General features: G+C 46.5%; 1 protein-coding gene across 2 annotated transcripts in view; it reads left to right on the plus strand.

Moving 5' to 3' along the window:
- Positions 1–67: 67 nt before the first annotated feature.
- The window catches only part of NMNAT1 (nicotinamide nucleotide adenylyltransferase 1), a 38497-nt gene continuing 14442 nt past the window's right edge, over positions 68–24122 (plus strand). For both annotated transcript variants that reach the window (XM_074380041.1, XM_003927912.4), the window contains exon 1: positions 68–321. The gene's annotated coding sequence lies outside the window, so the exon portion shown is untranslated. The remainder of the gene's footprint in view (positions 322–24122) is intronic.

A 24122-nucleotide genomic window follows, 5' to 3' on the forward strand; every position in this document is an offset into this window, starting at 1 on the left:
TACCACCAGAGGTAGCCGTAAACCCACGGTCCCCGAAACTCCTTCCGGCCCTCCCAGACAAAAACTGGGACAACCTTCTTAGGTCCCCGTGATCCCAGCTGTGCCGCCGGCCCGTCCGCGAGTCCCAGAGTTTAGGGCCGGGGGCCCCGCCTACCTGAGGGCCCCGGCCTGGCGGACCGCGCCGGAGGAGCACTTCCGCCGGACGCACGCACTTCCGGCCTCCTGGAACCAATGAGAGTGCGACCGAGGTGTTCTCCTCGCTGGCGTCCGGGCCGCGGGTGGTCTCCGGGAGCATTGGGACCGGCGGACAGTGAGGGCGCGGTAAGCTCCCCGGAAGGAGTCCCTGAGAAACTGGTTTCTAGGAGAGTCACTCCAGGACCCCTTTTCGTCCCAGACATAGGGGAGTACAAGATAGTGGAGTCTTTAGGGTAGAACATGACCCGAGGCAGGCGCATATTCAAGTTTGGGGCAAGGAGCATTGATTGACCCTTAATTTTTTTCAGTGGAACCAAAAACTTCGGTAAAATGGCTTCTGACCTTCGGAACGGATGGATTCACCTTGGAGAGGAAAAATCCCTTTCTAGAAAAGTCCTGAGGTCTGGCACCCTTAGGCCTAACGAGGGATTGCTGGGCGTCAGAGGAGGAAATCCTTCATTCTGAATGACTTCCCTTTCCTCATAAATCCTTCCTTCCAAATCTGTAAAAGACCACCTCCACGTTCCTGGAAGTGGTTTGCCACTCATGCTCCTTGAGAAGGAGGTAATGAGCTGTTGGGCAGCACTTAAAAAGTTACCCTTGACCAGCTCGGTGGTTCACACCTGTAAACCCAGCACTTTGAGAGGCCGAGGTGGGAGGATCGTTTGAGCCCAGCCTGGGCAACATAGCGAGACTCCCATATCAAAAACTTAAAGATAAAATTACCCAGAAACTGGGTGGAAACCATTTAATGATGTTCTCAGTCCATCTTCCACAGGACAACATCAGTGTTCATGGTAGAATTGTTTCATAGGGGCAGTCTTTTATTTTCTTTGAGACAAAGCCTCACCCTGTCACCCAGGCTGGGGTGCAGTGGCATGGTCTCAGCTCATTGCAGCCTCTGCCTCCTGGGTTCAAGCAATTCTTCTGTCTCAGTCTCCCGAGTAGCTAGGGTTATAGGTGCGTGCCACCACGCCCGGCTAATTTTTGTGTTTTCAGTAGAGATGGGGTTTTACCATGTTGGCCAGGCTGGTCTCGAACTCCTGATATCGTAATTCGCCTGCCTCAGCCTCCCAAAGTGCTGGGAGTACAGGTGTGAGCCACCTGTAATGGCTTTTTTTTTTTTTTTTTTTTTTTTTTTTTTTTTTTAGTAACACTGTCTTGTTAAAAAACAGGAGCTTGTGTTGCCCAGGCTGGAGTGCAGTGGTGCGATCATAGCTTACTGCAGCCTTGAACTCCTGGGCTGAATCGATCCTCCGGCCTTGGTCCCTCAAAGTGTTATGGTTATTAGCACAAGCCACCGCCAGGCCTGGAGTCTTTGAAGTTAGTTATATTTCAGCTACCGAGGACAGACTTCTAACTTTGATTGTCACAGAACTCTACCAGAACTAATTGTTTCTCTTGGTTCTGTCTGATTCTGGAAATCTCTTATTACCATCAGTTGTTTTTCAGAGTTACAATTTGGGTATGAAACCCTTTTTGTTTTGTTTTGTTTTTGTTTTTTGAGACACTGTTGCCCAGGCTGGAGTGCAGTGACAGGATCCAGCTCACTGCAACCTCCACTTCCCGGGTTCAAGCTATTCTCCTGCCTCAGCCTCCTGAGTAGCTGGGACTACAGGCACTAGCCACCAATCCCAGCTAATTTTTGTATTTTTAGTAGTGACGGGGTTTCACCATGTTGGCCAGGCTGGTCTTGAACTCCTGAGCTCAGGTGATCCACCTACCTCTGCTTCCCAAAGTGGTGGGATTACAGGAGTGAGCTACGGTACCTGACTGTGAAACCATTTTTCTAGCCCACCTTAGAGAAGACTGTTGACACACTAGTTGGAATGGTTGCAATAGCCTCCTACCTTGCAAGACACTTCAGATTCCAAGAATTTCCCTTGTAAAAGTTGGCCAGGCATGATGGCTCATGCCTGTAATCCCAGTACTTTGGGAGGCTAAGGTGGGCAGATCACTTAAGGCCAGGAGTTTAAGACCAGCCTGGCCAACATGGTGAAACCTCGTCTCTACTAAAAATACAAAATTAACCAGGCATGATGGTTCATATAATCCAGGACTCAGGAGCCTGAGGCTTGAGAATCGCTTGAACTCAGGAGGTAAAGGTTGCAGTGAGCCACAATCACACCACTGCACTCCATCCTGAGTGACAGAGCAAAACTCCATCTCAAAAAAAAAAAAAAAAAATCAAAAAGAAAATTAAAGTAAGTGCCTGTTTATGCATTAATCTTTAAATTTTGATTCATAAATATGTGTGGAAGTGTCAATGCTTTGGGTAAAATGGAACACAACAGTTACAGAGTTAGTGCCATACAAAACAAAACAGGAAAATATACTTTAAAAAATCATTTGAGGCCGGGCGCGGTGGCTCAAGCCTGTAATCCCAGCACTTTGGGAGGCCGAGGCGGGTGGATCACGAGGTTGAAAGATCGAGACCATCCTGGTCAACATGGTGAAACCCTGTCTCTACTAAAAATACAAAAAACTAGCTGGGCGTGGTGGTGCATGCCTGTAATCCCAGCTACTTAGGAGGCTGAGGCAGGAGAATTGCCTGAGCCCAGGAGGCAGAGGTTGCGGTGAGCCGAGATCACGCCATTGCACTCCAGCCTGGGTAACAAGAGCGAAACTCCGTCTCAAAAAATAAATAAATAAATAAATAAATAAATAAAAAATCATTTGAGCCGGGTGTGGTGGCTCACGCCTGTAATCCCAGCACTTTGGGAGGCCGAGGCGGGTGGATCACGAGTTCAAGAGATCGAGACCATCCCGGTCAACATGGTGAAACTCCGTCTCTACTAAAAATATAAAAAATTAGCTGGGCATGGTGGTGCGTGCCTGTAATCCCAGCTACTCAGGAGGCTGAGGCAGGAGAATTGCCTGAACCCAGGAGGCAGAGGTTGCGGTGAGCCAAGATTGCGCCATTGCACTCCTGGGTAACAAGAGCAAAACTCTGTCTTTTTTTTTTTTTTTTTTTTTTTTTTTTTTTTTTTGAGACGGAGTTTCGCTCTTGTTACCCAGGCTGGAGTGCAATGGCGCCATCTCGGCTCACTGCAACCTCCGCCTCCTGGGTTCAGGCAATTCTCCTGCCTCAGCCTCCGGAGTGGCTGGGATTACAGGCACACGCTACCATGCCCAGCTAAGTTTTTGCACCTTTAGTAGAGACGGGGTTTCACCATGTTGACCGGGATGGTCTCGATCTCTTGACCTCGTGATCCACCCGCCTCGGCCTCCCAAAGTGCTGGGATTACAGGCTTGAGCCACCGCGCCCGGCTAAAAACTCTGTCTTAAAAAAAAAAAAAAAAAAAAAAAAAAATCATTTGAGGCCAGGTGCAGTGACTCATGCCTGTAATCCCAGCATTTTGGGAGGCTGAGGCAGGTGGATCAACCTGAGGTTCGAAGTTTGAGACCAGCCTGGCCAACATGGAGAAACCCCGTCTTTATTAAAAATACAAAAATCTCTACTCCAATAGTGCTTCTAGCTATACAGTAAATAGAAAAAAAAAATACAAAAATCAGCTGGGCATGGTGGCACATGCCTGTAATCCCAGCTACTTAGGAGGCTGAGGTAGGAGAATCGCTTAAACTTGGGAGGCAGAGGTTGTGGTGAGCAGAGATCATGCCACTGCACTCCAGTCTGGGCAAGAGAGAAACTCCGTTTCAGAAAAAAAAAAATTGAAAAATTTGCTGAATAGCCGGGCACAGTGGCTCACGCCTGTAATCCCAGCACTTTGGGAGGCCGAGGCGGGTGGATCATGAGGTCAAGAGATCGAGACCATCCCGGTCAACATGGTGAAACCCCGTCTTTACTAAAAATACAAAAAACTAGCTGGGCATGGTGGCACGTGCCTGTAATCCCAGCTCAGGAGGCTGAGGCAGGAGAATTGCCTGAACCCAGGAGGCGGAGGTTGCGGTGAGCCGAGATAGCGCCATTGCACTCCAGCCTGGATAACAACAGCGAAACTCTGTCTCAAAAAAAAAAAAGAAAAGAAAAATTTGCTGAATAAACACTTGTTCACAGTGTACTTTCCCTAATTTTGTTTTTGTTTTTTGATAGAGTCTTGCCCTGTCACCCAGGCTGGAGTGCAGTGACACGATCACAGCTTGTTGCAGCCTCAATCTCTCAGGCTCAAGTGATCCTCGCACCTCAGTGTCCCTTGTAGCTGGGACTTGAGGTGCATGCCCCACATCCTCTGGTTTTTGTATTTTTTTGTAGAGATGTGGTTTTGTCATGTTGCCCAGGTGGGTCTCAAACTCCTGAGCTCAAGTAATCCTCCCACCTTGACACCCCCAAAATGCTTGAATTACAGGCATGATGGAATTACCTGGCCTTTCCCTAATTTTGATAATGATAATACAATGTTCTGTTCTGGCATTTGTGGTAGTTTTAGCATGTGCAGTCTTAGAAGCAATGGCGGTATTTGCCTCTTCTTCTCTGTAACTTAGTCACTCAGCAGTTCTATGCTAAGGGTGTTTTTATATACCTTTAGGTTCTCATTTAGAGTTAATGGATGATGAAAACATATTTCTAGTGCATAAGAGAAATTCATTCTGAAAACAAAAATAGAATATACACCTTCAGACAGAAGGCAGAGAAGAAACTGGAGAAAGATAAATAATATTAGGAAACCATGGGAGACAGCACTGGGGAAAGTAACCTTCAGCCTGGGAGTCACTGGGAAACCAGATAAATGCTCCTTGGCAGCCGGAGGAGTTGAGGACACTTCAGCTTGGACTTGGGATGGGAGCCCGGAGAGCCCAAGTTGCTCCAGCTAGGCAGGGAAATTGCTGGGCCAGTTGAAACTTGAGCGGCTAACAAGAAGTACCGGGAGCCAGAGACTCTCCCAACAGTTGGTCCTCTTTTATTTTTATTTATTTATTTTTTTTTTTGAGACAGAGTCTCACTCTGTCGCCAGGCGCTAGGCTGGAGTGCAGTGGCACAATCTCGGCTCACTGCAACCTCCGCCTCCTGGTTTTAAGCAATTTTCCTGCCTCAGCCTCCCGAGTAGCTGGGATTACAGGCACGCGCTACCATGCCCAGCTAATTTTTGTATTTTTAGTAGAGACGGGGTTTCACCATGTTGGCCAGGATAGACTCGGTCTCTTGACCTCGTGATCCGCCCACCTCGGCCTCCCAAAGTGCTGGGATTACAGGCTTGAGCCACCGCGCCCGGCCGTTGGTCTTCTTTTAAATGTCTGCCTTAAATAGCTTGTACCATTGTAAGTCTTGCATAAAGGGTAAGAACATGAACTTTTAGAATCAAAGCTATTATTCTGGGTGCAGTTGTTTTTGGAGTAAGGAAGTAATTAAGGTTAAATGAGGTCATAAGGGTGGGGCCCTGATCCGATAGGACTAGTGTTCTTTTTTTTTTTTTTTTGGAGACGGAGTTTTGCTCTTGTTGCCCAGGCTGGAGTGCAATGGCGCGATCTCGGCTCACCGCAACCTCCGCCTCCTGGGTTCAGGCAATTCTCCTGCCTCAGCCTCCTGAGTAGCTGGGATTACAGGCACGCGCCACCATGCTCAGCTAATTTTTTGTATTTTTAGTAGAGACGGGGTTTCACCATGTTGACCGGGATGGTCTCGATCTCTTGACCTCGTGATCCACCCACCTCAGCCTCCCAAAGTGCTGGGATTACAGGCTTGAGCCATCGCGCCCGGCTTTTTTTTTTTTTTCTTTTTGAGAAGGAGTTTCACTCTTGTTACCCAGGCTGGAGTGCAATAGTGTGATCTCGGCTCACTGCAACCTCTGCCTCCTGGGTTCAAGCAATTCTCCTGCCTCAGCCTCCCGAGTAGCTGGGACTACAGGCATGCGCCACCATGCCCAGCTAATTTTTGTATTTTTAGTAGAGACGGGGTTTCACCATGTTGACCAGGATGGTCTTGATCTCTTGACCTCATGATCCACCTGCTCGGCCTCCCAAAGTGCTGGGACTATAGGCGTGAGCCCGGCCCAGGACTAGTGTTCTTAACAGAAGAATTAATGGAGATCTTGCCCTTTACTCCTCCATACTGAGAAAAGATTATGTGAGGACATAGCAAGAAGGTGGCCATCTACAAGACAGGAAGAGAGCTGCCACCACAGACCAACATGGCCAAAAGCTTGATCTTGGACTTCTAATCTCCAGAACTATGAGAAAGTAAAATTCTGTTAAGTCACCCAGTCCATGGTATTTTAAATATGACAGCCCAAGCAGACAAATCCACCATCTATATGCAGATATATCCAAATCTCTAGTCTGTTTTACATCTGTACCTCTCCCCTGAACTCAGCTTGTTCTCCCATTTGCCTACTTAGTGTCACCACTTGGATAGATATCTAATAGGTGTCTCAGACTTAACTCGGTAAACTCAACTCCTGATACTCCCCTCAAGCCTACTCCATAGCCATGTTACTCTTTTTTTTGGAGACGTGTGGGCTTGGTCTGTCGCCCAAGCTGGAGTGCAATGGCATGATCATGGTTCACTGCAGCCTTGAACTTCTAGACTCAGGTGATCCTCCAACCTCAGCCTCCCAAGTAGTATGTGAGGGCATTCTGTCTGTGACATCTGTCATGCTGTTGATCACCAGGGTTGATCCGGCTGATCTGGCTGACTAGGCGGGTGTCCCCTTCCTCCCTCACCGCTCCATGTATGTCCCTCCTGAAGCTGCGCCCTCCGTCAAAGAGAATGACTGTCCCCAGTAGAGGAGGACCGGTCTTTGGTTGGGGTATATGAGTAGCTGCACTCCCCTGCTAGAACTCCAAACAAGCTCTCAAGGTCCCGGATAGCTGGTACTATAGGCACACGCCATCATACTTCACTGTCATTCCCTTCTCAATTAAAGATAGTGCTGTTCTTTTAGCTGCTTAGGCCAAAAACTTGTGGAGCCATCCTTGACTCTTTCACAGCCCACATTCCATCCATTGCAAATCACGTTGGCTGTATGTTCCAAATACACCCAGAATCTAATGACTCTTCTTACCACTCTGCTGCCACCATCTGGGCCAGCTCAGCATCACCTCTCACATGGATTATTGCAGTAGTCTCCCATCTTGTGTCTTCACTTGCCCTCTTGCCTCTCCCTACGTTTTGCTTTCAGCATCAGCTACCAGAGAGATTCTTAAAAATACGTCAGATATGTCACTCCTCTGCCCAAAGCCCTGCAGTGTCTTCCTCTTTCCTCTCTGTGTCTGCTGTTTCTCCTCCTTCAGTTGTTCTGTGCCAGGCATGCTGGGCTTCATCTGTTCCTGCGGCATGACAGGCCCGCATCTGCCTTAGGACTCTTGCATTACCTTTGCTTAGAACATTCTCGCTGGATGCGGTGGCTCATGCCTTCATGCCTGGATTCCCAGCATTTTGGGAGGCCAAGGCGGGTGGCTCACTTGAGGTCAGGAGTTTGAGACCAGTCTGGCCAACGTGGTGAAACTGTGTCTGTACTAAAAATACAAAAATTAGCCGGGTGTGGTCGTGCACACCTGTAATCCCAGCTACTCAGAAGGCTGAAGGGGGAGAATTGCTCGAACCCAGGAAGTGGCGGTGGCAGCGGCATCACTGCACTCCATCCTGGGCAACAGAGTGAGACACTGTCTAAAAAAAAAAAATTGATTGATGAGGTCTAGAGAATGTAAAAGCTGTGTTGTTTCTAAATCATTTCTGTTAATCATGGTAATAGAATTACTTCAAAGGAATTTCATTCTTACTGTGTGATTGCTCAAGTTTCTAATTCCTAACTTAGTGCTTTGTCTAGGATGTGGAAGGTGATCGGAAAATATTGGTGGCGTCAAGGGATAGTGGGTATATATTAGGCAACTTCCTCTCCAGAAGAGAGCAGATGAACAGTTCTTTCCACCTGCTCAGGTGCTATGCCTATCATAGATGCTTTGGCAGATTTTATACTGAATATGTTCCTCTTGCCCATTAATACTGATTTTTGTTTTTTTGAGACAGAGTCTTGTTCTGTTGTCAGGCTGGAGTGCAGTGGCACTATCTTGGCTTACTGCAACTACAGGCACGTGTCACCATGCCTGGCTAATTTTTTGTATTTTAGTAGAGATGGAGTTTCACCATGGCCAGGATGGTCTCGATCTCCTGACCTGTAATCTGCCCGTTTTGGCCTTCCAAAGTGCTGGGATTATAGATGTGAGCCACTGAACCCAGCCAGTACTATTCTTTTCCTTAAGAAATAGAGTTCTAAGCCGGGCGCGGTGGCTCAAGCCTGTAATCCCAGCACTTTGGGAGGCTGAGGCGGGTGGATCGCGAGGTCGAGAGATCGAGACCATCCTGGTCAACATGGTGAAACCCCGTCTCTACTAAAAAAATACAAAAAACTAGCTGGGCGTGGCGGCGCGTGCCTGTAATCCCAGCTACTCAGGAGGCTGAGGCAGGAGAATTGCCTGAACCCAGGAGGCGGAGGTTGCGGTGAGCCGAGATCGCGCCATTGCACTCCAGCCTGGGTAACAAGACGGAAACTCCGTCTAAAAAAAAAAAAAAAAAAAAAAAAAAAATAGAGTTCTACAGGCAAGGTGGCTCATGTCTGTAATCCCAACACTTTGGGAGGCCAAGGCGGGTGGATTGCTTGAGCCTAGGAGTTCGAGACCAGTCTAGGCAATATAGTGAAACCTTGTCTTTACAAAAATAAAAATACAAAAAAGTAGCCAGGTCTGGCAGGGCATACCTGTAGCCCCAGTTTCTTGGGGTGAGGGCTGAGGTGGGAGAATCGCTTGAGCCGGGAGGTAGAGATTGCAGTGATTGTGCCATTGCACTCCAGCCTGGATGACAGAGCAAGACCCTGTCTCAAAATGAAGTTGTATCCAGTCCTTAATGACACTGAGCCCATCTGTGAGTAACTAGTCCTTACCAAAAATACTTCAGCATTTTGTTATTATTACTATTTTTTTTTTTTTTTGAGACCGAGTTTCGCTCTTGTTACCCAGGCTGGAGTGCAATGGCGCGATCTCGGCTCACTGCAACCTCCGCCTCCTGGGTTCAGGCAATTCTCCTGCCTCAGCCTCCCGAGTAGCTGGGATTACAGGCACGTGCCACCATGCCCAGCTAATTTTTTGTATTTTTTAGTAGAGACGGGGTTTCACTATGTTGACCGGGATGGTCTCGATCTCTCGACCTCGTGATCCACCCGCCTCGGCCTCCCAAAGTGCTGGGATTACAGGCTTGAGCCACCGCGCCCGGCCTATTATTACTATTTTTAAGCAGAGTTTTACTCTTGTTGCCCAGGCTGGTCTCAAATTCCTGACCTCAGGTGATCTCCCTGCCTTGGCCTCCCAAAGTGCTGGGATTATAGACATGAGCCACCGTTCCCAGCCCCACTGCATTTTTAAAGAAGCAATAAATTGATCTTGTTCAAATATACAGTCTGAGTTACTGGGTTCTTTTGAAACTAAACTTAGTTACTAAGATTTCTATTTTCCTTTCTCTTTTTCAGCACTTCTTTCTTTTTTTTTTTTTTTTTTTTTTTTTTGAGACTGAGTTTCACTCTTGTTACCCAGGCTGGAGTGCAATGGCGCGATCTCGGCTCGCTGCAACCTCTGCCTCCTGGGTTCAGGCAATTCTCCTGCCTCAACCTCCTGAGTAGCTGGGATTACAGGCACGCGCCACCATGCCCAGCTAATATTTTGTATTTTTTTTTTTTTTTTTTTTTTTTTTTTTGAGACGGAGTTTCGCTCTTGTTACCCAGGCTGGAGTGCAATGGCACGATCTCGGCTCACCGCAACCTCCGCCTCCTGGGTTCAGGCAATTCTCCTGCCTCAGCCTCCTAGTAGCTGGGATTACAGGCATGTGCCACCATGCCCAGCTAATTTTTTTTGTATTTTAGTAGAGACGGGGTTTCACCATGTTGACCAGGATGGTCTCGATCTCTTGACCTCGTGATCCACCCGCCTCGGCCTCCCAAAGTGCTGGGATTACAGGCTTGAGCCACCGCGCCCGGCCAATATTTTGTATTTTTAGTAGAGATGGGGTTTCACCATGTTGACCAGGATGGTCTCGATCTCTTGACCTCGTGATCCACCCGCCTCGGCCTCTCAAAGTGCTGGGATTACAGGCGTGAGCCACCGCGCCTGGCTCAGCACTTATTTCTATAGCAGTCTTCCAGCTGATGCCAGTAAGCTTCATTAAACAAAAAAATGAGGTTTAGAAAGTCAAAATAATCATTGTCAAATAATTTCCTGTTTGTTAGGAGATCTTTATTTGAGGTGAATTTGGTTATGATGTCAGTCCGTTTGTTTGGAGCTCTTTATTTGAGGTGAATTTGGTTATGATGTCAGTCCTGTGATTTCAGCAGAACTGTTCTTTTTATCCATTGTCAGTGAGTGTTCATTAATACTTAAATGCAACTTTCTTTTTTTTTTTCTTTTGGGACAGAATCTGGCTCTGTCAGGCTGGAGGGCAGTGGCGCGATCTTGGCTCACTGCATCCTCTGCCTCTGGGTTCAAGAGATTCTCTGCCTCAGCATTCCAAGTAGCTGGGATTACAGGCACCCGTAACCACGCCTGGAAAATTTTTGTATTTTCAGTAGAGATAGGGTTTCAACATGTTGGCCAGGCTGGTCTTGAACTCCTGACCTCAAATAATCAGCCCACCTTGGCCTCCCAAAGTGTGAATGAGCATGAGCCACCGCGCCAGGTATAATGTAATTTTCTAGTAAATGACTGTTTTTGACATGCTTCGTGTCATTGGCTCTGCTGTTCAGCTGAAATAGCAGGATAGGAGATGGTCGTGTGATTGCTGACAGGTGGCAGTGCTGCTGGGACAGGCCCAGCCTTCTAGAGACGTGTATCTTGGGCAGGAAACACAGGACCCAGATGGTTCAGACTGTTGGGTTAGCCTCTGGCCTTCGACAGGTCACCCTGACCAGCCAGATCAGCCCCAGGCCTGAGAAAAGCACTGCAGGATGAAGAATGGGATCTCATTAAATGCAGGGGAAGTAACATGAGAAGGATGGCTTCTCATAACCCATCCTAACCCTTCCCTCCCTTATTGGCTTTGCTTTGCTTTTCATACTTCTTTTTTTTTTTTTTTTTTTTGAGACGGAGTTTTCGCTCTTGTTACCCAGGCTGGAATGCAATGGCGCGATCTCGGCTCACTGCAACCTCTGCCTCCTGGGTTCAGGCAGTTCTTCTGCCTCAGCCTCCTGAGTAGCTGGGATTACAGGCACATGCCACCATGCCCAGCTAATTTTTTGTATTTTTAGTAGAGATGGGGTTTCGCCATGTTGACCAGGATGGTCTTGATCTCTTGACCTTGTGATCCACCCACCTTGGCCTCCCAAAGTGCTGGGATTACAGGCTTGAGCCACCGCGCCCGGCCTTCATACTTCTTTTTTTTTTTTTTTTTTTTTTTTTGAGACGGAGTTTCACTCTTGTTAACCCAGGCTGGAGTGCAATGGCGCAATCTCGGCTCACCGCAACCTCCGCCTCCTGGGTTCAGGCAATTCTCCTGCCTCAGCCTCCTGAGTAGCTGGGATTACAGGCACGCACCACCATGCCCAGCTAATTTTTTGTATTTTTAGTAGAGATGGGGTTTTACCATGTTGACCAGGCTGGTCTCGATCTCTTGACCTCGTGATCCACCCGCCTCGGCCTCCCAAAGTGCTGGGATTACAGGCTTGAGCCACCGCGCCCGGCCCTTTTTTTTTTTTTTTTTTTTTGAGACGGAGTTTCGCTCTTGTTGCCCAGGCTGGAGTGCAATGGCGCGATCTCGGCTCACCGCAACCTCCGCCTCCCGGGTTCAGGCAATTCTCCTGCCTCAGCCTCCTGAGTAGCTGGGATTACAGGCACGCGCCACCACGCCCAGCTAATTTTTTGTATTTTTAGTAGAGACGGGGTTTCACCATGTTGACCAGGATGGTCTCAATCTCTCGACCTCGTGATCCACCCTCCTCGGCCTCCCAAAGTGCTGGGATTACAGGCTTGAGCCACCGCGCCCGGCCTCATACTTCTTAGCTTCTTGGATCTCTTGCTTTAAGTGGAATTAGAGTGGCTGGGTGCGGTGGCTCACGCCTGTAATCCCAGCACTTTGGGAGGCTGAGATGGGTAGATCACTTGAGGTCAGGAGTTTAAGACTAGCCTGGCCAACATAGCAAAACCCCATATCTACTAAAAATAGAAAAATTAGCCAGGTGTGGTCACACACGCCTGTAATTCTAGTTACTCAGGAGGCTGAGGCAGAAGAATTGCTTTAATCCAGAAGGAGGAGGTTGCAGTGAACCAAGATCATGCCACTGTACTCCAGCCTGGGCAACAGAGTGAGACTTCATTTCAAAACAAAAAAAAAGGAACTGGAGCTTAATATTCCCTTTGCAACATCACAGTGCTGATTGAGTAGTTACTTGCCTTGAAGGACTGGTAAGCCTTTGACAAGGACAGGTTACTTGGGAAGTTTTCTTGCTTACCTATAGAAGCTAAGCTGCTCACTGAAAGCAGCACAGACAAGTAATAAAGTTCGGGGGTTGTTTTTTCCTATAGTTGAGAGAGAGAAGACACTGTAAGGAATACTTTGTCTTTTAATGGGAACGTGTTAAAAATATTTTGCCACAAGGATTTAAATGGAGGTGCCAATTTAGTATGAGAGAGAAGTCTTGTTGTTTACTGTGTCAAACCCAATCCAACCGCTTCACTGTTTGTTTGTTTGTTTCTTCTGATACAGGATCTTGCTTTGTCACCCAGGCTGGAGTGCAATGGTGTGAGCATGGCTCACTGCAGCCTTGACTTCCCCAATTCATCTAATCCTCCTGCCTCAGCCTCCCAAGTAGCTGGGACTACAGGCACATGCCACCAGACCCAGCTAATTTTTTTTTTCTTTCTTTCTTTCTTTTTTTTTTTTTTTTTTTTTTGAGACGGGGTTTCGCTCTTGTTACCCAGGCTGGAGTGCAATGGCACGATCTTGGCTCACCGCAACCTCCGCCCCCTGGGTTCAAGCAATTCTCCTGCCTCAGCCTCCCTAGTAGCTGGGACTACAGGCGTGCGCCACCACGCCCAGCTAATTTTTTTGTATTTTTAGTAGAGACGGGGTTTCACCATGTTGACCAGGATGGTCTCGATCTCTTGACCTCGTGATCCACCCGCCTCGGCCTCCCAAAGTGCTGGGATTACAGGCTTGAGCCACCGCGCCCGGCTCTTTCTTTCTTTCTTTCTTTTTAGAGATGGGGTTTCTCCATGTTGATCAGACTGGTCTCAAACTCCTGACCTCAGGTGATCCACCTGCCTCGGCCTCCCAAAGTGCTGGGATTACAGGTGCCAACCACTGTGCCCAGCTGTTCCCCACTCCCCCCCAGCTAATTTTTGTAGAGATAGGATTTTGCCACATTGTCTGTGCTGGTCTTCATCTCCTGGGCTCAAGCAACCCACCCGCCTCGGCCTTCCAAAGTCCTGGGATTATAGGCATGAGCCATTGTGCCCAGCCTCAGTTTCACTGTTGATTAATAACTACTTTTCAAAACTCTAGTAAAGTAGAATTCACCTACTTTAAAAGAAAAATCTTGTGGAATTTTTAAACTTTCCCCAGTGAAATGTTTTACCGATAGCATGTGCCTAATTAGGAATTTCATCTCTACATATTTCTATTTTTGGTGTCAATAGAAAATAAATATTGAAGACATATTATTTATAGCTAAACTTTCAGATTGATATGAGCCTCTAGAAATTCAGTATTTAAAAACGTACAGTCTGTTGCCAAAACTGTTAACACCACGGTGCAGACTCCTTCACTGAAGGATCCTACAGCAAATGCAGAAAACATCCCCTTCAGGGCCTGTGGCACTGGCTCCATCTGAACAAACAGCATAGTAAAACCTGAAAGGACAGAGGAACGGCATCAGTTTTTAGGTTTAATCATCTCAGAAACATATTCTTTTTTTTTTTTTTTTTTAGACAGGGTCTCACTCTGTCACTCAGGCTGGAGTATAGTGGCTCAATCTTAGCTCATTGTGACCTCTGCCTCCCGGGATCAAGCAATTCTCCTGCCTCAGCCTCCCTAGTAGCTGATATTATAGGTGTGCACCACCATGCCCGGCTAATCTTTTGTATTTTTAGTAGAGACGGGGTTTTACTGTGTTGGCTAGGCTGGTCTCAAACTCTAGACCTCAGATAATCTGCCCACTTTGGCCTCCTGAAGTGCTGGGTTTATAGGGTTGAGCCTCCGTGCCTAGCTAGAAACATATTATTGAATGCAAACTTAAATACAATTTGTTTCCTTGCTTTCCTACTGTGGAACAGAAATGCCCAGTCTAGGCAGACTGATTTTTCCTTTGACATAGGTTGTATGCCTTTTTTTTTTTTTTTTTTTTTTTTTTTTTTTTTTTGAGAAGGAGTCTTGCTCTGTCACGCAGGCTGGAGTACAGTGGCATGATCTTGGCTCACTGCAGTGTCTGCCTCCCAGGATCAAGCAGTTCTCCTGCCTCAGCTGAGTAGCTGAGTCCCAGATAGCTGGGACTACAGGCACATGCCACCACGCCCAGCTAAATTTTTGTACTTTTAGTAGAGACCAGGTTTTGCCATGTCAGCCAGGATGATCTTGATCTCCTTGGCCTCCCAAAGTGCTGGGATTACAGATGCGAGCCACCACGCCCACCTTTTTTTTTTTTTTTTTTCTTTTTGAGATGGAGTCTTGCTCCATTGCCCAGGCTGGAGTGCAGTGGTGTGATCTCAGCTCACTGCAACCTCTGCCTCTCAGGTTCAAGCAATTCTCCTGCATCAGCCTCCCTAGTAGCTGGGATTACAGGCGCAAGCCACCATGCCTGGCAGAGTTTTGTATTTTTTTAGTAGAGACAGGGTTTCACCATATTGGCCAGGCTGGTCTCAAACTCCTGACCTTGTGATCCACTTGACTCAGCCTCTCAAAGTGCTGGGATTACAGGTGTGAGCCACTGCATCCGACCTTTTTTTTCTTTGAGACAGGGTTTCTCTCTGTTGCCCAGGCTGGAGTGCAGTGGCGCGATCTCGGCTCACTGCAACCTCCATCTCCCAGACTCAAGTGATTCTCCTGCATCAGCCTCCTGAGTAGCTGGATTTCAGGCAGGTGCCACCATGCCTGGCTAATTTTGTATTTTTAGGAGAGACAAGGTTTCACCATGTTGGCCAGGCTGGTCTCAAACTCCTGATCTCAGGAGTGAGGTCAGGAGCACTCATTTACAGTCATGGTAAAGGAACCAAGGTTCTCAAGAGAAGTGAGTTGCCCAGAGCCAAGATGAACCCAGTGCCAGAATAAGAATTAGCTCCACCTGCCTTGGCCTCCCACAGTGCTGGGATTACAGGCGTAAGCCACCATACCCGGCCCTATTTTTTAATTTTTAAAAATCCTGACATAATTTTTGCTGAAATTATACATCACTCCTAAAAGCACATTCAAAGGAAAATATAACTAAGATCTGTTAGCTAAAATATTTCTCAAACTTCTCCACATTTCAGAATGTTGAGAATGGAGACCAACTCTTCTGTGTCATTGTTTTGTTTTTGTTTTTGTTTTTGTTTTCTTGAGATAGGGCCTCCCTCTGTCACCCAGGCTGGAGTGCAATGACATGACTCACTGCAACTTCTACCTCCCAGGCTTAAGTGACCGTCTTACCTTAGCCTCCCAAGTACCTGGGACTACAGGTGCATGACACCATGCTCAGCTAACTTTTTCTGTTTTTTGTAGAGCTGTCTAACCATGTTGCCCAGCCTGGTCTTGAACTCCTGACTTCACATGATCCTCCCACCTCAGCCTCTCAAAGTGCTGGGGTTATAGGCATGAGCCATTGGGCCCAGCCCTATATCAGTTTTTGACTTCAAGTTGTCATTGTCCTTGTTTTTCTACCCAGAATCATCTCTTGATCACTAAACCTCATTCTTTAATATTATAACTGTAAAGAATTTTACGACAGAAGGAATTTGTATTTAACTTAATTTGGTTTCGTACTCAAATTATAGAACAACTAAAAGAGAGGCTGGGCACAGTGGCTCATGCCCCTAATCCCAGCACTTTGGAAGGCCGAGGTGGGTGGATCACCTGAGATCAGGAGTTTGAGACCAGCCTAACCAAGGTGGTGAAACCCGGGCTCTACTAAAAATACAAAATTAGCTGGGCATGCTGCATATGTCTCTAATCCCAGCTACTCGGGAGGCTGAGGCAGAAGAATCACTTGAACTCAGGAGGCAAAGGTTGCAGTGAGCTGAGATTGCACCATTTCACTCCAGCCTGGGCAACAAGAGTGAAATTCTATCTCAAAACAAATAAAACAAACAAACTAAAAGAGATACTTAAAAAAGTTTTTAAAGATTCCCTTCACCTGAATTTTGGATGTGAGGTTTTTTTTTTTGTTTTGTTTTATTCTGTGAGTTCCTGAAGAGCAGAGAGCCCTGTCCTAGCAATCTTTGTTCTAGCAGCGTCTGGCTACTATTTGTAGTAGATACACTTACCAATTGTGAAGAAGGTAAAGATGATATTACCAACCAGGTTGTACAGGAGAGGTTGGCTGCAGTATCGGAAAGATCTGGGCCTAAAAATCAATACACTGAGTGATACATTAATTTATTACTTACTACAAGAAATCTTTGGCATAAGCCTAGCACCAGAAGGCACTAATCCTTGAACTCTCATTCTTATTTTGGCACTGGGTTCTTCTTGGCTCTGGGCAACTCACTTCTCTTGAGAACCTTAGTTCTTTTACCATGACTAAATGAGTGCTACAAAAACAGTTCAGAAGTAATAGTAAGAGTTATTAATGCCATCATTGGTAGATAAATAATGTTTACCATTTTTCTTTTTCTTTTTTTTTCTTTTTTTTTGGGACGGAGTTTCCCTCTTTTTCCCAGGCTGGAGTGCAATGGCTGATCTCGGCTCACTGCAACTTCTGCCTTCCAGGTTCAGGGGATTCTCCTGCCTCAGCCTCCTGAGTAGCTGGGATTACAGGCGTGTGCCACCACGCCTGGGTAATTTTGTATTTTTGGTAGGGATGGGGTTTCTCCATGTTGGTCAGGGTGGTCCTGAACTCCCAACCTCAGGTAATCCGCCCACCTTGGCCTCCCAAAGTGCTTAGATTACAGGCGTGAGCCACAGCTCCTGGCCTTGTTGACTATTTTTAAAATTCATGTTAATTTGCAATTTTGGTGAAAAAATATTTCATGGGAATCTAACCTGTAGTAAGGAAAAATGACTTACTATGCACAGACTTTCTGTAGTAGAAGCTGGTGAATTTGAGTTCGGCTAATTACACGGCATGTTGCAGCTTCCTGTCCTTCACCATCACTTAAGTAGATTCTCAGTTTTCAGGTTTTTTAAGAATTAAAGTTATTAACTGACTGTTTCTGCTAAGAATTTCTAGGACAGAATCTGAAATAACATATTAAGTAATAATCAGGTTGGGCATGCCTGTCACCCTCAGCCCTGCAGTTATTATCTAGTGCTAGACTGTTGGGACTGGTCTCCAGGGAGTCTGTAATTTGAGACACTGGTCCTTTCATTGTCTCCCATTTAATGGCTACCTATGCCAGAAGAAGTAAGTGTGGATTAAAAGTTAAACTCAGTTTATCCACAGCTATCTTCACTGTATTGAGACTTTTGGCTTTGCAAAGAAGTAAAGCAGGTGATTGCCCTTGATAATAGGGGCAGAAAAAATGGGGCAGGCTGCAATTAAACATATAACAGGAATCCCAGAGAGCACCCAAGCCATCTCCACAGGTAAGAAATGCATGTTGAGCTGCCAGGTATAAGAACCTACCTTAGCAGAACACAGAACTGGAGAGCCAGGCTGGTAATCCTAACCAAGAACACTGTCACCCGGCTGCATGGAAAACAGTGAATTACATTTTACATTATTCGTTTAGTGATGAAATAGCTTCCAGAAACCAAATTCAGGTTCTGTTTGGTGACAATGTTACATTCAACTACAGAGATTTAAACAGAATGAAGATGAATTGAGATTCATTGCATTCTAACAAAACTACATCTAATAATACTTCAGTAAGAATATTAATAATAGCTACCACTTGTTGATCTCCTGTTACGTAGCAAGCTTTGTTGGTACTGATCTTTTTTTGGGATGGAGTTTCGCTCTTGTTGCCCAGGCTGGAGTGCAATGATGCGATCTTGGCTCACTGCAGCCTCCATTTCCCGGGTTCAAGCAATTCTCCTGCCTCAGCCTCCCGAGTAGCTGGAGTTACAGGCATGTGCCACCATGCCCAGCTAATTTTTGTATTTTTAGTAGAGATGAGCTTTTACCGTGTTGGCCAGGATGGTCTCGGTACCTTTTTTTTTTTTTTCTGAGACAGAGTTTCCCTCTTGTCACCCAGGCTGGAGTCCAATGGCGTGATCTAGGCTCACTACAACCTCTGCCTACCAGGTTCAAGTGATTCTCCTGGCTCAACCCAAGTAGCTGAGATTACAGGTGTGTGCCACCATGTCCAGCGAATTTTTTTTTTTTTTTTTTTTAGAGATGAGGTTTCACTCTGTTGGCCAGGCTGGTCTCGAACTCCTGACCTCAGCTGATCTACCCGCCTCAGCCTCCCAAAGTGCTGGGATTATAGGTGTGAGCCACCACGCCTGACCAAATCTTCCATTTTGACTAATCATTCTAACTCCCTTCTTCACTATAAACTATTAAATTCACCTTGATTATTTTATTTTTATTTTTATTTTTATTTTTATTTTTTTTTGAGACGGAGTTTCGCCCTTGTTACCCAGGCTGGAGTGCAATGGCGCGGTCTCGGCTCACCGCAACCTCCGCCTCCTGGGCTCAGGCAATTCTCCTGCCTCAGCCTCCTGAGTAGCTGGGATTACAGGCACGCGCCACCATGCCCAGCTAATTTTTTGCACTTTTAGTAGAGACGGGGTTTCACCATGTTGACCAGGATGGTCTCGATCTCTTGACCTTGTGATCCACCCGCCTCGGCCTCCCAAAGTGCTGGGATTACAGGCTTGAGCCACCGCGCCCGGCGCGATTATTTTATTAATTGGGTTTAGCCCTGAATAACTTTAGGGCATTCACAGAAATCAAATATACCCTCCAAAGGCAGATTTATCCCCAATGAAGGTACTCAAAAGAAAAGGCAGTTTCAAAATATACCCCTAGGAGTATTTAATGACAGCATTGTTGGAACAAGAACATAGTTACATGGTTAAAGTTACTGTTTTGAAAGAAATAGCATCCTTTTAGAGATATAAATCCTGAGAGCTGGTGAGGTCAGCCACATTATTTAACAGTTAGCCAACATAGGTTTAATACTGAGCATCCTGAAATATGTGACAGGGAAAGCCAAACAGAATTATTTACTGTTTTGAGAAGTTAACTTTTAAAAAACAGACTTTTTAGCCAGGAGTGATGGCAAGCGCTTGTAGTACTAGCTACTTGGGAGGCTGAGGTGGAAGGATCTCTTGAGCCTGGGATTTCAGGGCTGCAGTGAGCAATGATGGTGCCACTGTACTACAGTGCTCTGTACTAGCAACAGAGCGAGACCCTATCTCAAAAACAAATGAAAAACCTGGCTTAATGTTTATAAAATATTACGTTAATATTTACACCTCTGTTTTTAAAGCTTAAAGATCAGTTATTTTGGCCAGGTGTGGTGGCTCATGCCTCTAATCCTAGAACCATGGGAGGCCAAGGCGGGAGGATCGCTTGAGGCCAGGATTTTAACACCAGCCTGGGCAACACAGTGAGACCCCATCTCTACCAGATGTGTATATATATATGAATGATCAGTAATTAACCAGGCCAAAGTGCAGTGGCTCTATCTCAGCCTCCTGAGTAGCTGGGACTCCAGCCACATACCACTGTTCCCAGCCCAAGATTAGTAAATTTAAATTTAAAAGTAAAATTTAAGCCTCAAGACTGCCACAGAAATAAATGGACTCCTTATTGTCACAGTGAGCTGGAGGGTGGGGGGTGGGGCGGACACTTACAGCCTGAGCTGGTGAGTTCTCAGCAGCCAGCAGTGCAAGCGATAGGCGGTGTGGGCCAAACAAAAGTGAATCATGGTGACACTGGGCCCAGAGCACCTGGAGCAAGACAAGAAGGACCCAGGGCAGTCCCATTAGAGTTTCCAAACTGCTACATCCATTCATCACAGCTCCCTCCCCATCATGTGCCCTGTAAGGATATGGAGGAAGTACTCTTCAGGAAAGGGACAGTTCCTAGTTCTTTAAAACTCACCTTTGGCAGCAATAGGAGCTCACCGTAACCTTAACTCTTCTGTGGCTCTGAAGGTTTCTAATCTGGTCTGAGCTCAAGTTGGCTGTGTTAACTGAGCTGGATATTTGAGAAAGGTTATAGATGTGACAAGAGAGAAAGACAGCTTCCTTCATGCTGAGACATCAGCTTCCCCCAGCCCCTCCCCATCCCTTGGGCATCACCTGGAAACCTGAGCTCATCCCCAAGGATAGGGCTAAAAGCTCTTTGTTCCATCCTTCCCTTAAGTCTGTTTCAGAACTGCAGCAGCTCCCTTGAGGACCCATGGCTCTTACACTAAACCTTACTCTCCTTCCATCTTTCTCTTGGGAATAGTACGTGAAACCTGAGATGGGTGGGCATGTCTGATGCCAGCTGTCTGACTGGCACCAGCTGAACCCAGCCCCTCCCCTGGTCTTTAAGAGCATGCTCAGTGGCTGGCGGATACCCTCATTGCTCTGCAGGCCTCAGGGTACTATGGGCATGTTATATTCATTACCACATCCCATAATACCACAGGTAGTTTTTATGGGAATTGGGGGCCTGGGGTCGGGATGAAAGGGATGGGTACAGGCCCCAAGTGAATCCTGGTATCATACTTGGGATGATAACTGAAAGGTAAGACATTTAAACCATTCTTAGTGATGAACTCATTTTTTCTAGTGTCATGCTGACCGCTGCTGAACCTTCCCCTTTATTTCCTGTTAGCAGTGTCCCTATGATCCCACCACTGTGCCTTATTTTAAGAAGGCCCCAAGTATATTTCTTTTTTTTTTTCTTTTTTTTTTTTTTTGAGATGGAGTTTCCCTCTTGTTGCCCAGGCTGGAGTGCAATGGTGCAGTCTCAGCTCACCGCAACCTCCACCTCCTGGATTCAAGCGATTCTCATGCCTAAGCCTCCTGGGTAGCTGGGATTATAGGCATGCACCACCATGCCTGACTAATTTTTGTATTATTAGTAGAGATGGGGTTTCTCCATGTTGGTCAGACTGGTCTCAAACTCCCGGCCTCAGGTAATCTGCCTGCCTCGGCCTCCCAAAGTGCTGTGATTATGGGCGTGAGCCACTGCGCCCGGCGTATTTATTTCCTTTTTTTTTTTTGAGACGGAGTCTCACTCTGTTGCCAGGCTGTAGTACAGTGGCATGATCTCAGCTCACTGCAACCTCTGCCTCCCAGGTTCAAGCGATTCCCCAACCTCAGCCTCCCGAGTAGCTGGGACTACTGTTGCATGCCACCTGCGGTTACCTGAGGTCCTGTGTTCGAGACCAGCCTGACCAACATGGAGAAACCCCATCTCTACTAATAATACAAAAATTAGGCGTGGTGGCGCATGCCTGTAATCCCAGCTACCCAGGAGGCTTAGGCACGAGAATCGCTTGAATCCAGGAGGTGGAGGTTGCGGTGAGCTGAGATTGCACCATTGCACTCCAGCCTGGGCAACAAGAGGGAAACTCCATCTGAAAAAAAAAAAAAAAAAAAAAAAAAAGAAATATACTTGGGGCCTTCTCAAAATAAGGCACAGTGGTGGGATCACAGCGACACTGCTAAAAGGATATAAAGGAGAGGGTTCAGTAGTGGTCAGCATGACACTAAAAAAAATGAGTTTATCACTAAGAATGGTTTAAATGTCTTATCTTTCAGTTATCATCCCAAGTATGATACCAGGATTCAGCTAATTTTTTGTATTTTAGTAGAGGCAGGGTTTCATCATGTTGGCCAGGCTGGTCTTGATCTCCTGACCTCGTGATCCACCCCCTTCGGCCTCCCAAAGTCTGGGATTAAGGGGAGAACCACCACGCCTGGCCCCCAAGTATGTTTCTTATTTCTGTTTCCACTGACTCTATTTGTGGCTGCCTTTCCAATCTTGTTTCACCCCATCCAACGAATTCCATATTATCACCGCCATCGGTAACATCACTTTCCTCAAAAATAACAGCTGCCATTCACACACTGCGCCAGACAATATGCTAACCCCTTGCCATGTATTATCCTGAGAATTAATCCTCAGAATCACTGAGATTGGTCTTCCCATTATCCCCGTTTTACAGATGAACCTAAAGACAGAGTTAAGAGATCAAGATCACACAATCAAATAAGGCTTTTTTTTTTTTTTTTAATTAATAAAAAAAGACGGGGTTTCACCATGTTGGCCAGGCTGGTCTTGAACTCCTAACCTCAGGTGATCTGCCCACCTCGGCCTCCCAAAGTGCTGAGATTACAGGTGTGAGCCACTGCACCCAGCCCAAATAAGGCTTTTTAATGCCCATATCATATTATTTTTAGAATCCTGATGTCACTCCATTGCTCAGAAACCTTCAAAGGTTCCCACTGTCCAAGGGGTTAAAGTTTACATTTCTCAACTCCTTAGCTATGGGAGGGCTCAATTCCAGTCTACACTGTTCCAGTTTATTTCCCATTTTTCTAAGAGTCAGGAACCCTAAATTTTAGCCCTGATGCACCATTCACTAGCTTTGTCCACTGAGCATAAAGTTGCACAAAAGCAAGTTGGTCAGCCTAACAGTTATGACTGACTGCTGTTGGGCTACAGATGAACAGTCATGACACAGGTGTTTTGAGTACTGCCAAGTCTTAGAAGTACACAGTGAGGCATTGCATAGCCTTAATTTCCAGATTTGTTTTTAACCTATTATTTCTTTTTTGGGATGTTCATAATAGTGAAAAGTTAGAAAAACTTGAATGTCCAAAGGTCAAAGATTAACTGGAAAAACTAAATAACTATAGATGATCATTTGGAACATTCTACGTGCTTTTGGCCAAATTATTATTATTATTATTATTTGTGGTGAGGATCAAATGACAATGTGTATAAAAGTTTTTTGTTGGCCGGGCGCGGTGGCTCAAGCCTGTAATCCCAGCACTTTGGGAGGCCGAGGCGGGTGGATCACGAGGTCGAGAGATCGAGACCATCCTGGTCAACATGGTGAAACCCCGTCTCTACTAAAAATACAAAAAATTAGCTGGACATGGTGGCGCGTGCCTGTAATCCCAGCTACTCAGGAGGCTGAGGCAGGAGAATTGCCTGAACCCAGGAGGCGGAGGTTGCGGTGAGCCGAGATCGCGCCATTGCACTCCAGCCTGGGTAACAAGAGCGAAACTCCATCTCAAAAAAAAAAAGAAAAAAAAAAAAAAATTTTTTTTGTTTTGTTTTGTTTTTTGAGGCAGTTACCCTATCACCCAGCCTAGAGTGCTGAGGCATAATGTCGACTCACTGTGACCTCCGCCTCCTGGGTTTAAGCAATTCTCATGCCTCAGCCTCTCAAGTAGCTGGGATTATAGGTGCCAGGCACCACACCTGGTTACTTTTTTATATTTTTGGTAGAGACAGGATTTCACCATGTTGGCCAGGCTAGTCTTGAACTCCTGGCCTCAGTTGATCCACCTACCTCAGCCTCGCAAAGTGCTGGGATTACAGGCATGAGCTGCTGCACTGGCCGAAAGTATTTTTATAAAGCCAGGCATGGTGGTTCACACCTGTCATCCCAGCATTTTGAGAAGCTGAGGTGGAAGGATCACTTGAGCCCTGGGTCTTGAACTCCTGGGATCAAGTGATCCTCCCACCTTGGCTTCCCAAAGTGGGAAGCAAAGCCCGGGCAACAAAATGAGACTCCATCTCTATAAAAAATAGAAAAATTAAATGGGCGTGGTGGTGTGTGCCTGCAGTCCCAGCCACATGAGAAGATGAGGCAAGAGGATCCTTGAGCCCAGGAAATCACAGTTGCAGTGAGCCACGTTCAAGTTGAACCTCCCAGCTTTCCCAGCTTGGGTGATAGAACAA

This window comes from Saimiri boliviensis, chromosome 11 (assembly GCF_048565385.1).
Source record: "Saimiri boliviensis isolate mSaiBol1 chromosome 11, mSaiBol1.pri, whole genome shotgun sequence".
NCBI lineage: Eukaryota > Metazoa > Chordata > Mammalia > Primates > Cebidae > Saimiri > Saimiri boliviensis.